A 13793-nucleotide genomic window follows, 5' to 3' on the forward strand; every position below is an offset into this window, starting at 1 on the left:
CTCCTTCTGATGTCCTCACACTGGTCTTCAGGAGCACGTAGCAACTCAGAGTCCAGAATGAACAGCCAATTAGAAAAACTGAAGTGTCTGGGTAAAGAGTGAGCTGCTTGCACAGAACATGGAGGAAGCCTCGTCTCAGAGACCGCAATCACATCCTTGCCACTCTAAGATGTAAATTTATTAGCATGTGTTAAATCTGTAAGATTGGAGTCTGTGGTTGAGATTACAGCCAAGTTCTGGTCAGGGAGAACATAGCACTCTGCTGAGCAGCATAGGTAGCATGACCTAGCGAATGGAAAATGGGGGATGTAAAAAGGAAAGATAAAGAAAGGAATAAAAGCAAAATGGAGGAAAAAAAAAAAAAGCTTGTTTTTTTTATTTCAGCCTCTTGTGCAAATTAATGCTATTATTAAGTCATTGCAAAATAAGTGTCACACAAACTTTAGACCCGTCGTTTGCATGTAACTCTATTCCAAAAGCGGTGTGAGGTACACTGTTTCTTTAACCAAGATGAAGAAACATCTTTCTATTTCTGAACCATTTTTGCTTTTATTTTTACTATACAGTTATAGCCTTAGGCTGGGAGAAATATTCATGCTGTTCTCTCCTGTGTATATAGTTTCTAAGGACTGCACCACTCTTATGCATATGCAAAAGTATATGCTTTGCATATTTACTTTCTTTATATGAAATAGCGTGCCCACCACATCATGTACTGCTTTCACGTCTGCGCATATCCCCCCAAATTTATCATCTTCTCATATTTAGAACGTAATTCTCATTCGAATCACAAGCAGTCAGATCTTTTTAATAACAGTTATTCCAGAGATAACAGCTAATTATGATATTTCAAAAAGTGTACATTAATATTTCAGTAGGCTCAACATTTTGAAATACTACTCAAAGCAACATTACGGTCTCTTTTACTGGTGAAACAAAAGGATACTTTCAGCAGGCAATCAGAGCACCCTTCAACATACCACTCCAGTCCCTTTCCACAGTATCTTCTGTTTGCCGTAAGCCACAGTTTGGCAAAACCAGCTTTAATGGATCTTTCTTAATGCAATTAAATATATTTAACAACAGAATGCTTCTAAGTCCTTAAATTGGTCATTTGTCAGAAGACAACGAATTCATTCAAATCCCAGCTTTTCAAACGTTTTTTCTTCCATAAATCCTATTAGCATTAATCTGCCAAAGCTAGGTGTGCTTCATCTTTTTTTTTTTTTTTCAGATACCTGGAAAGCTCTGAGCCCTACTGCCCACTTGTTATGTTGTTGAGCACTTTTGAAGGTTGCATGTGGACCAGAGCATCACTGTGGTCCTGTTGTCCTGCCTGCACTGCCTCAGCTTTGTGGTGCTGCAGAACAAATGACAAAATGGGAGATTTCTGTGTGATGAAATCTGCAGGGTGTGGCAAGAAGGGACAGAACCTAAGAAAAAAAAAAGAAACCCTAGAAAACGAATTGCGCGCTATGAATGTAAACAAGATGGGAGTAAAATGGGAGTAAACCACCTCTCCATTATTCCTCCTGCAGTGTATTTCATTCCAAGAACAAGAGACTCGTATCTATAAGTCCTTAAATAGGCAAACTTAGCTAAATTCAGCCTAAGCCTCTGCAGGCCGAGGCCCAGAAGGAGGCTTGAGCAAGGCCTCACCTTAAAGTGAGGCAGAGGCTGTGCAGCAGAATGTAGATTTCTGTTCCTGAGACCCCAAATATTTCCCAGCTCTCAAAAAGCAGGGTCAGGTTATGGTTCAGAAAGGGAGATTACAACTCCTCGAAATCAAAGTCAAATGCATGCACAAAGGGAGTTGAAAAGAAAGGGGCTTTCTGTTCCTCCCTGAGGTGCGCACTTAGTCTTTCTTGGAAGAAACAAAAGGCCACATTTTCCTTTCAGTTTTATCTAGCAGGCATGCAAAAGGCAACCAAGGCTTCCAAAACCATCAATTAAGTGCTGAAAGAACCAGCAGAAGTTCACAAGGAGAAGAGGGAACTATTCACAGATTTCTGAACTATTTCAAACCAGGAAAATCTCAGGGTATGTATTTTTGTGACTGGTTGAAAATCAGTATGAAGTTCTCTCCGTGAAGTTCTACATTAGCCCAGGAAACAAGACAGCATTTTGCTGATACAGCTGAATTTACTTTGGGTTTGTGCATTTAATAACAAATAATGAGCTGGTAAAAGCCTAAACCAGCACTGGTAGAGCTCAAATCTCTTCTTTAAGAGAGGTTTATGTTGAAAAGTCAATTGTTTTACAACGTCTCAAAGTGACTCCCTCTAGCAGCATTGATTTTTCCTTTTTGAACTCCCTGACTGCCTCCACAAGGACAAACCCTTCCAGTTCCCTATCTCCCAGTGGCACAAAGACCCACTGTGGGTTAGCACAACTACTCTGCCCTTGTGAGGCCTCATCTGGAGTACTGTGTCCAGGTCTGGGACCCTCAGCACAGGAGGGATGTGGAGCTGTTGGAGTGGGTCCATTGAGGGACATGAAGATGGTCAGAGGGCTAGAGCACCTCTCCTACAAAGAAAGGTTGAGGGAGCTGGGCTTGTTCAGTGTGGAGTAGGCTCCAGGGAGATTTCATTGTAGCCTTCCAGGATTTGAAGGGAGCTTACAAACAGGAGGGAAATCAACTTTTTACACAGTTTAATAGTGATTGGGTAAGTGGGAATGGCTTTAAACTAGAAGAGGGGAGATTTAGGTTAGATGTTAGAAGGAAATTCTTTACTCAGAGGGCAGTGAGGTGCTGGCAGAGCTGTCCAGAGAAGCTGGTGCCCCATCCCTAGAGGCACTCAAGGCCAGGTTGGATGGGGCCCTGGGCAGCCTGAGCTGGTGAGGGGCAGTCCTGCCTATGGAAGGGGTTGGGGCTGGGTGGGCTGTGAGGTCTCTTCCAACCCAAGTTATTCTCTTATTCTGTGACACAGGGCCCTGGCTGAAACCAGGTCCTGCACAGTGATGTTACAAGGCCACAGGTTGAGTCAGTCCTTCATCCCACCACTGATTTCACACCCAACACCAGCTTTTAGCAGGTCATCTTGAAGCCCTTGTGGGAAACGCTGGCTTTGATCACTCATGACAGGCAAGGTTGGGGAAGCCTCTCCCTGAAAGCTTTCAGCAGCCTGGTTTAGAGGGAGATGTCCCTGCCTAGCAGGGGGGTTAGAACTGGGTGATCTTAAAAGTCCCTTCCAACCCAAACTATTCTGATTCTGTGCACAGGGAGACACAGCAGCTTTTCAGAAGGGCACAATCTTGTGGCAGAAGGTTCTTCCTATGGGCAGAAAGCCAACAGCTCCGTAACTTCAGCACAAAGGCTGCTGAGGGGGGCTGAAATGCAGCCATGCCTCTCACCTGCCCATGGCACACAATTTAGCTAGAAAGGGCTGAGGGGGGCAGTTTCGGCACCACATGCCATCTCTACGCGGACAGCAGGTAGCGGTCCCAGCACCAGCAGCAACACCACAAACCGGTCCTCATTCCCCGTTTCTCTGAGCACTTTCCCCGGGTTCTCGCGGTCGGGAGATCTGCGAGGCACCCCCAGTCCCCGACCGGGCCGGGCCTTCCTGCGGCGGGAGGTACGGGAAGGAAGGGTGGGGGCGGGCGGAGGAAGCGGCGGCACTCCCGGAGCGCGAGGGGGAGCCCGGGGAGCTCCTCCCGCGCGATCCCGGCAGCGGCAGCGGCAGGAAGGGCAGGGCGGGGGCGGGGGCTGTGCGGGGGGGTGGGCGGGCGGTGGATCGGGCGGAGGAGGAGGGGCCGGGGCTGCCGCCGGCTGTAGGAGGCAGGGAGCGGAGCCGCTGAGGGCCGGGGCCTTGGACGCGTCCGGAGGAGGAAGAGGAAGGGGGGGAGCCGGCCCCTCTCGGAGCACGCAGCCCGCATCCGCCTGTGGAAGGGAAGAGGGAAGCGGAGGGGGGGAGCGAGCGAGCGAGCGGGTACCGCCGCCGAGGAGACAAAGAAGCGGAGTCCGCCCGGGCTGGGAGCCTCCCCGCGCCGCTCCGCTCCGCCCCGCCCCGCTCCCACCGGCCGGGCCGGGCTGAGGTGAGCGCGCCCCGCGGGAGGGCGGGACGGGGCCGCCGCAAACTTGTGGCGGCCGTCGGGGGCTGCCGGTGGGGGCAGGGCGACGGGGGGGAAGGGAAGAGAGAGGCGGGGGGCACCTGGGCGGGGGTTCCCCGGGGAGGGGGCAGGTGGCGGCCGAGGGCTGGGGGGGTGGCGAGGGAAGGGGCCCCGGCGGGCGCCTGACAGCCACCGCTTTGTGTCGGCGCGGGGAAAGCGGCACAAAGGAGAAGTTGGCTCGGGGAGGCGGAGGGGTCCCTCGCAGCCGGGGCACGGCCGGAAAGTTTTCCGGTGGGGGCGGTGTGCGGGGCGCGGCGATGCGGGCCCGGGCTGCAGCGGTGGTGGCCGCGGGGAATATTCTGGTAAGCGGCCGCCGAACCCTTGCGGAGGGGTAAAACCGGGTTTTTTTTCTCGAGCAGTGCCGCCCGAACGGCAAAAAAAAAAAAAAAAAGTTGGAATGACACGTTGCGTGCCCAGGAAGCGCGTCTCGGGGGGTTGGGGTGGGAATTGGCCCTTCCTCCCCTGGCCGTGCCCTGTGTAGGAAGCTGCCCGAGCGCTGGTAACTGCCAGTCCTCTGTGGAGTTTGCTTCCTTGGCTCCGCTAGCTCGGGGTTTTTACAGCTTTATGGCTCGCTGTGCGCATCTGAGTTATTCTGTGAATTAACTCAGCGCTGCCGTGCTCTTTTGTTAGCTCAAAACTTGAGCGAACTCCGTTCCTTTTGTGTGCGGTGAAGCGATGTGTGCTCCCGAGAAAGTGGTGTTGCGGCCGCACGTTCTGTGCGGGTTCCTCACATGGAACACGCCGGTGCCCTTTATAAAAACAAATCTCCATGGCCCATCCCGTGCATGGCTTATGTCATCTAGAGCCAGGCATGGATATGGAGGCATCCAAAAGGGCAGAGCTCGTGCAAGGCTTCTTTCTGAAAGCGTTTCTGCCCCTGCTTGTCAGCATCAATACCACAGAGGAGATGTTTGTGGTACTGTGTGTGTGTGTTCCTAGGACTAGAGCTGGAGTGAAATCACTTTTTAACTCATAGATTAGACCCTGGTCGGCCTCAGCAGCTGTGTCCTCATATCTGACTTTCTCCTTGAAACTTAGCTAGACCGTGTTGCTTTCGGGAGCAGTGCATAAATGCAGACATGGGAGGCACCTGCTAAGACTACAGTTGTAATTAGCAAATATCTGTATGTAGGCCATGAAGCAGATCTGGGCTCGTTATACCGTCAGCTCTCCTTGCAGTTGTTCTGTCAGTGCATAGTTAGCTGCTGTATGAGCCTTTTACCTCTGCAAGATAGTATTTCCAGTTGCTGTAACAATACAGCAATCTACAAAATCTCTTTTGCTGTGTTTATCCAGAAACAGAAGCAGAGTTAGTCCATGGTTATCTGGATGGTCCTTTATGTTATGTCCTTACTGTTAAATATATGATAAATTCAAAACTCCAGCCTTTGCCTTGCTTGTGTTAAAAAGGGAGCTCATCCTTTTTTTCCTCTCCCTCTGCTTTCTCCCTAGTTTCTTGCCTAGCTGTGTGGTAGCGTTAAGGAAAGGTGTTTGCGCTCTTACATGTCACCTCACATCTACTGTGTGCTAAAGAAGAGGGGACAAGGTCAGCAGCATCTGCTTTGTTTCCAGGCTTTGCTTTTTTTTTTTTTTTTTTTTTTTTTTTTTTTTTTTTTTTGGTGTGTGTGTGTGTGGCTGCTGACACGTTATTCCCTTGCTCACAGTGCCTCTGGCTTTCCTCAGTAGTAACCGTAACATTAGCAGCTGGGAAAGAGATGTTCGGATAGTACAGTTTGCTGGTTGTTGCCTTGAGCAGCAGCAGAAAGCTCCTGCAGGTATCTCCTTTTTTGTACTACGTGAGCATAAAAGTTGCTCCAGACTCACAGAAGCAAATGCTCTTCACTTTATAGCTGGGACAGGTTCACAATCAAACCCAAGTGGCTTTTGAATCTGAAGGCTACGTATGTTCTAGAAGATACTTTCTGTTTGTGCAAGGGATCTTGGGGTGTCTCAATGGCTGTTCCCTTCCCATTCTTCTCCCCCGCGCTCTCAGAAGTAGGGATGGTGGAAGGAAAGTGTGGATGAAAGTGAGTTGCTGCTGGGTTGGCATGGTAAGATGTGCAGTGAGGTTCTGGTCGCACTGCTCAGATGAAGTAGGTCAGCTTGTGCACTGGAGAGGCTGTGTGGAGAGCTGAGGCTCTCTGCAGGCAAGCTGCTGTCTGTTTCTGCTGAAATAATAAACTTTCGGACAATATGCTTTATCCTTGTGTTTACCAGGCATACAGAAATGTTGCTAAACAGTAGCTTCCGCGTGGTGAGACTTCTTCAGCCCCTGAAAGTCAGGTATCCTTAACAGTTCCTGGATTGGAAGGCCTTCACGGGAAGTAGGGATGGTGCTTGTGCCGTGGCAGATAGCACTGTTTCTTCCTCTTAAAGCATACAAATGATGCCTATGTGATTAATTTAACCAGCAGGCTGTTGTATAGTTCTCTGAAAAAGACGCTGCATGTGATCCTGGTGACTTCTTCCTTTTGATAAATGCCTTTTCTGTTCGTTTTGCTTTGTAAAGTTATGAAGATTGGCCCAGGTGTACTTAGCTTTTTTCTATTTTAAGTAGTTGCATTGAGTTTTTTTCTTGCAGATTCAATTAGACCCATTAGTAATCATGACTTAGTCATCTGTGTTCTGCCCAATTAAACTGTTGCTCTATTCAGTGGTGGGTTCAGTGATTCTTCCAAGTGTGAAGTTGTTGTTTTTTTTTTTCCTAGAGTAATCTTTTATTCCCCATCATAAGGATTCTTAATTATTTCATAAATGCTAATGAAATGAGTAAATTGGAAGTGCACTGAGATATAAAATACACGTTTTTATTTTTGTTGAGTACATGTGACACAAAGAATGAGTTTGTCTCTCACTGTTAACAAAGTGAATTCGTGTTTTAAAACCAGCATAGATAGCTTTGTGGGCAGTGAGGTGGCTTGGCAGGGTATGTTTTTATTGTAAATTTTAGGAATTCACATGCTAAGGAATAAATCTCAATTAGAGAATAGTAACCCGTTGCATTTAAAATTATTGCAGGTTTTGTAGGACAGTTTCAGAAATAGTAATGTTGAAAAAACCATCTGTTAGAGGATGTTGAGACGTGCTGGTGTAGCCACGGTTTGTTCAAAGTGGTAGAAACTGCCTGTGTGGCTTAGAGGCTTTCTCACTCTATAGGTTTGTTGTGCTGCTTTTGGTCCTGATCTCATTAATGAGTGTTAATATGGTGACCTGTAACTAATATTGATTACTTTGGGAAGCAGACAGTGGGGTGAACATACTGGGCTTGCAATAGATACCTGAATTATAAAATAAAATAAATGTTGCTTCTCTCTTATAACAATGACAGAGTAGTGCAAAATGAGTGCAATATAGGTGTGTTTTTAGTCTAAGCTGAAGAAACTCAATCCAGGTTTACTTGTTCTTAACTAATTTAAGTTATTGTCTGCAGAGAATGTGCAGTTCTATTGATTGGTGTGAAAACAGATGTTGAGATACGCCACTGGTAAAGGATAGCTGAAACTTTATTGTAGAAAACCTGGTATATTTAGTGCATTTACAAAAGCAGATAGTCTCCTTTATTAAAAAAAAAAAAAAAGTTTTTTTAAAATAATTTTTTAAAATGATTTTGGAACCCAAGTATAGGTGGATGGTAACTCATTACCGTGATATTTCAGCAGGTTGTGCTGTTTGGACAGGTAGGATGTTCTCTTCCTCTCTAGTCAGCAGATGCCTAAAGCCTCGTGTTTGGATGTGTGCAGATCATGTTTGTACATTTTAACCAAAATGGATCAATAATCAAAAATAATTGAGCAGGGAGATTACTATAGATAATTGTTGTATTATGTGATTATTATTTCTTTGGTTGAAAGATGAGATTTGCTTTCTGCCTCTTTTACAGTTTTATTGTGTTCTAGAAGTGTGTTCATTGTGGGGCCTTAATAAGGAGAAACTGCAGAGATGTGAAAGCAGATAGCACAGTTTGCTTACAGCTGGTGCCTCTCTTCCCAAAGCAGGTGCACTGAGTCCCTTCCTACTAGGGTGCCAGCAGCTGCTGTAGGCCACTCTTGGCTGTCTTTGTCCAGGTTACGCTGGATCAGCTCGATGCAAATCTGGGATAGCAGACAAACTGCAAGACAGTGGGAGGAGGGTTAGCAAAAAGGGACTTTCTGCTTTGGCTGGGGCGAGCGGGTGTGCTGCTTGCAGTGCTGTGTTTAAAAAATATGCTTTGTGGGATCTTGTTTTTCTTTTTTGTGCTTTTTTGTGTTTTAAAGAAAATGAGAGTAAGCTGTTAAAAATGAGTTTAGTTCTTATGTGATTTTTTTTTTCTTTCCTTTTTAATTCTTATATTAAAGAGTAGTCATTGGGCACAGAAATTCTCCTTCAGAATGAAAATAGACGACTGCAGGGTGGGCAGCTTTTGGAAGGGAATGGAGTTGATTAAGTATTCAAAATGTAAGTTAAATGTATGGGTGTAAATATAGAATTTTCTAACTTATCCTTGTCGAATTTAGGTTGAATCACAGAATCATAGAATAGCCTGGGTTGAAAAGGACCACAAAGATCATCTAGTTTCAACGCTCTGCCATGTGCAGGGTCGCCAACCACCAGAGCAGGCTGCCCAGAGCCACATCCAGCCTGGCCTTGAATGCCTCCAGGGATGGGGCATCCACAGCCTCCTTGGGCAACCTGTTCCAGTGTGTCACCACCTTCTGTGTGGAAAAAATTCCTCCTGCTATCTAACCTAAACCTCCCCTGTCTCATTTAAAACCATTCCCCTTTGTCCTATCACTACCCACCCTTGTAAACAGCCGTTCCCCCTCCTGTTCTTGCGCTCCCTTCAAGTACTGGAAGGTCACAATGAGGTCTCCCCAGAGCCTTCTCTTCTCCAAGCTAAACAAGCACAGTTTGCTGAATCTTTCCTCATAGGAGAGGTGCTCCAGCCCTCTGATTATCTTAGTACTTGAACAAAGTAATCTTTTTTGTGTGTGTGTGTGTGTGTGTGTGTGTGTACTGATTACATTTTACTTAACTATATTGTAAAACGGTCCCTTCGCAGGCTTAGGACAGAAGAGAAACAATAAATCCAACTTGTACTTATTCTACCCACGGAGGGTTAAATTGGTGTGTTACTCTGAATTTCTTCAGGGCATTCTGGACTAATCAAACGCTTTAAGGAACAGCAATAAATTAAGCCTCCCGTTTATCAAAGCCTGGCACTGATAACAACGGAGAGGGATTCCAGGTATTGATCGGCATGACCTGGTTTTAATGCACTGGGAGCACCTTCAGCGTAGCATGCCGTGTCTGTATTTTTCCTTCCTGTTCTCATAATAGCAGTGTATTCATTACATCTGTGTTGTTTTTTTTTTTTTTACACCCATTGTGTGTCCTAACGTGGCTTCCAGTGCCATCGTGGGCTGCTTCAGACGAAGTCACTTCTGATTTGACATCCTACTGCTGTTGTGGATGCCGCCGAGGAAAGTATTTTTGAACCTTGTAATGCGGAGGGAAAGATACATGGCTGTATGGTATGTTCTTGTGCTGAGTTGTGATAGCTGTCATGACAACAAATCACATGTTCATTTCCTTGAATGGATGGTGTGCCTCCAAACATACAAAGAGTGTTATCAAATTTGACAGGTCTGGAATGATGACATGCCGGGAACCCGGGGGCTTGGGCTGAATGAATGTTGCGCCTGGCTTCACAAAACCTATTGCTGGTTTGTTCAGGTAGAAAAACAGATGCCCCTTCAGGCTTTGTTTCTTGTTTCTGTGTGTTTTTTTTTTTTTTTTTTTAATTTGGTTTGGTGTTTTTTGAAAAGTTCTTGGTAATTTCAGACAGAGTTTGCAAGACGAACAGAAGAAAAAGACAGACATAGCCTTTGTGCAGTCACTTTTAAGATTCCTATGTTTTGAATTCTTTCAGTGTTTTTAGTGAGAGCTTCAGGAAACCCAGAAGGACAAGTGTCCAGTATTTTCTAGGTCAAGAACAGGTACTTTATTTACTGGTTTTTCAGTTTTTGTTCCTGCTGTCCAACAGCAGTGTGCTAACACCTCTGTCTTAGTTCTGCACTTGAGAGCAGGGCAGGGAGCTTGCAGCTGTAGAGATGGACTGGGAGCATGGGTGGTGGCACAGATGTTTTATTTGTTCTATTTTTGGCCTTGGCTACTGCTTATTCATAAAGTTACACTTTCGGTTGGACAGCTGGTTTCGGTCTAGCCAGACTCCAGAAGTATTGTAAGGTTGAATACAAACCTGTAAATACTGATTTTCTGTATTTTGTATGAGAATGTTGCATTGGGTTATAATCCCTAAGATTCTATTACTGTCTGACTCAGCTAGTATCCAGCAGCAGATTTAATGAATGGTGGATTTCTTCTTTTTTAATTATTGTCTTTTTATTTTGAACTGTGCTTTATTTTTGTCGGCATCACTGACTGTAACTGCACCACAAATTAATTAAAAATTAGCACAATTTAGCTGCTGAAAATGTCCTTAGTCTTTCCTACCAGAGCTCCGTGGGATCCTGTTGATGCAATGCTTTTGGTCCTGTAAGCTAAGACATAGCATTTTTCCCACTTGAGTATTGAAATGTTGTGAAAGTCTATGCTATTTTTGGAGGTTTGTGGTTTTAATTAAGAATGTTTTTGTTCGTCATAAAAGAAATTGGCTACAGTATATCTTGCTTAAATTTGTTTTCCTTTAATCATTACACATTGAATACAAAAATATGTAGATTTTTACATCAAAAGGGAATGTAAGCCATTTAGAGTATAAACATACTGAGCTTCACCTTTTCTGTCTTTCAGAGGAAAGATTGAAAGAAAAAAAAAATGATGATCGGTATCCTGCCTTTAAGTTTGTTGGCTGTGTTTCTGCTAGTGCTGCGAGGATAACAGAAATAATTATATTGTGGACTATTCATAAATTCACACTGTTTTGAATTCCATTTAATTCAAATAGAGAGAAAAGTTAATGCTAATATCCCAAATAATTAATGCTATAATAAAGGATCTGCCTTCCACTTGACACTGAATGACTTATGTTCTGTTACATCAAAAGACTTAAATCATTTTGAGCATTCAATATTAAAAATCCAGTTCATGAATATTAGAAATTTAATCAGATATCTCAGTAAGGACTGAGTGGATTGTATTGGGCTTAAACTTAGGTAATAATAAAGCTTGTGTTTAGCGTGAGTATCAAAATATGACACATCATTTTTATGAGCTCTGAGGCTCTTAAGGGATGCATAGGGAATCATAATGAACTGAAATGTTACAGACCTCCTGTGATGGGGATCTGCTGCAGTCTGAGTAGTGTTGTTATTGGGGGCTTTGTGTGTCTTCTGCTGTTAGCTCTGCTTTGTACTGACAATTGTGTCCCACTACGGTCTTTTCCTTTTTTGCTGACCTGAGACCCTGTGTGTCTGTTTAGTTCAGATATTCCCTTCATCTGCTGGAATGATAGGAAGACAGGTTGTTGCGGCTTTGTCAAGGCCAGGCTGACTGTGGTTCTGGGCAGTGTGGTCTAGTGGTTGCTGACCGTGCACATAGCTGGGGGGTTGAAACAGGATGATCTTTGTGGTCCTTTTCAACCCAGGCCGTTCTATGATTCTTTGTCTTTGGTTTTGTATCTCAACTTTCCTGTTGTTACTGCGATCCTGTGAAAGTGCAGGTATGTGCTGAACTGTTGCTATTGGTCCTAATGCAATGCATGTCACTACCTACCAAATAGAAAGCTAAGTCTGTAAGTGTGTCGTCTCAAACAAGAATCAAAATGACTGCTGGTCAGCTATTTTTTAGCTATGCATTTCTCAACTTGTCCAGGCAAGTATATTAAATTACATGCAGAACTTCTGTCTGCAGTGTTACATAGCCAGCTTATTTTTCCTGCCTTTACACCTATTCATTGTGTATGACATTACTCTAAGAAGTCATGTGAAATCAGTGGGACTGCTGGTAGGTTAGCCTTCTTTAATGAATGATAGTACTGAGGTACAAAAGAATGGAAATGGATCAAGCAGGAATTGATAGAATGCCTGCTGAATGGATGTAAGAAGTTCCTCATGGGCAAGAATGGACAGATTAGTTTTGTATATAAAAATACAATGCAAGAAAAGCCCTCAAATGTAATGAGGATTATAATGGTCTGTTTCGAAAGAAACAAGATGTGTGTTAATGCAGGTAATTGTAATGACCTGTTTTTAAACTTCTTTACTTATGTTTTAACTATAATACGGTGTCTAATGGTGTAACTAGATTGAGTTTCTGTTATAAATACATCCTCAGATTGTTCTTGTGATTTTTGGTCTAATCTTTGATTTTCTTGCTTCTGGATGGATAATTTTAGTGGTCACGTGGTTGGGCAGTTGGATTCCTTTGGGATAATGCAGGCTACGTACTCCTAGCTGAAAGGTGATACTGCGTGTGACTGCAAATTGTGGTATCTGAATTAATGAACATTGTCTTACTCTGCAGAAATGGCATATGTACTGTGACTAAGCGTGCACAACATTAGAAGCAGCTTGGTATTCAGTAGATTATACTGTGCTTTCTAAGGAGGCAGTGTAATTTGCAGCGTTACATTCTTTGAAGATTGAAATGCTGAGTTGGATGTCAACAAACAGTGGGTGCAGGTGAGTCAAGGGTAATTTTTCTGATAGTTCAGCTAGAACACCTGTTGTTGTATTATCAGGTCACTTCAGTTATAAAAAAACTCCAGGAGGGAGTTGTGTTGTGGTGTGTTCATTCAAAATGGTTTCTGTTTTTTGTGTCCAGGTCAAAATACTTGGAGATTTCAAAACAGAATCACTTGGATGATACTTGTATTGTACACACGTGCATATAGTATGTCAGAATGTGAGTATCACAGGCTAGTTCAGTAATACTGTAGTTGTTTCTAAGCTTCTGTAAAAAATTGAAATCCTAATTTCCAGTCAATTGTAAAACATTTCCACAGTTACCCTATATGCCGTGTTTAAAGAGTAATATTTAAAAATGGAGTTGAAATGCATTTTAGATGAAACTCATTTGTTCTTAACTGTAATCATGCTCGCACACTTAAATGTTTTCATCTTTACCCACGTTTTCTGCTTGTGTCTTGAGCTAATTGTAGAAAACACATTTTTGAGATGCACGTACCAGGCTGAGAAGGTGTACCCTTTTCAGTAAAACAATTGTCAAGCAGCTGGTGATTGCAAAGCCTTTCTTGCTATTAGCTGTGTAAAGAGCTACTTGGCATTTCTAGTTCCAGGTGCAGCTGGCAGTTGAAAAATTGTTTTTCTTTATACAAACGAGATGTTTCTGACAAAGGAGCAATTAGGAATGAGTAACTGTAGGACTGCTGTGTGACACCTCTGTCTCCTGCGCTCACCTAGGAGGTGTTCTGTGAAAGCCCAGGGCAGGGCTTGTAAACTGTGAGCCGTTCAGAACCTAAGAATGTGAAATGTACTGTCATGCAGCTTCAGCTGCCACCCACCAGCTCTCATCTGAAGCAGGGAGCGAATCTTATGGCAAATCTCATGTTGTCTTTCAGTCTTGTGACTCTTTACTTCTTTCTTTTCCGTTTTGCTGGGTTTTGTGTGTTGTTTTGATGGGAACAGCCTTGACAGTGAGTGGATGTATTTTGGGTTGTCTGTAATCTATTCATAGGATAGTACTGTTTTAGCAATTTCAAAAAAAAAAAAGTCTTAGAT

The 13793-nt window shown here is 44.0% G+C and overlaps 1 protein-coding gene across 5 annotated transcripts in view; it reads left to right on the forward strand.

Moving 5' to 3' along the window:
* The first annotated feature begins 3727 nt into the window (after window positions 1-3727).
* Window positions 3728-13793, forward strand: part of NCK2 (NCK adaptor protein 2) — an 84533-nt gene continuing 74467 nt past the window's right edge. For 3 of the 5 annotated variants that reach the window (XM_085214655.1, XM_085214676.1, XM_085214680.1), the window contains exon 1: window positions 3728-4038. The gene's annotated coding sequence lies outside the window, so the exon portion shown is untranslated. Of the gene's footprint in view, window positions 4039-4391; window positions 4416-9598; window positions 9624-13793 lie in introns of those variants that run through there. The other 2 variants (XM_003203176.5, XM_085214662.1) reach the window with 2 other exon arrangements.

The sequence above is a fragment of the Meleagris gallopavo genome, chromosome 1, assembly GCF_905368555.1.
Source record: "Meleagris gallopavo chromosome 1, MGAL_WU_HG_1.1, whole genome shotgun sequence".
In the NCBI taxonomy this organism is placed as follows: domain Eukaryota; kingdom Metazoa; phylum Chordata; class Aves; order Galliformes; family Phasianidae; genus Meleagris; species Meleagris gallopavo.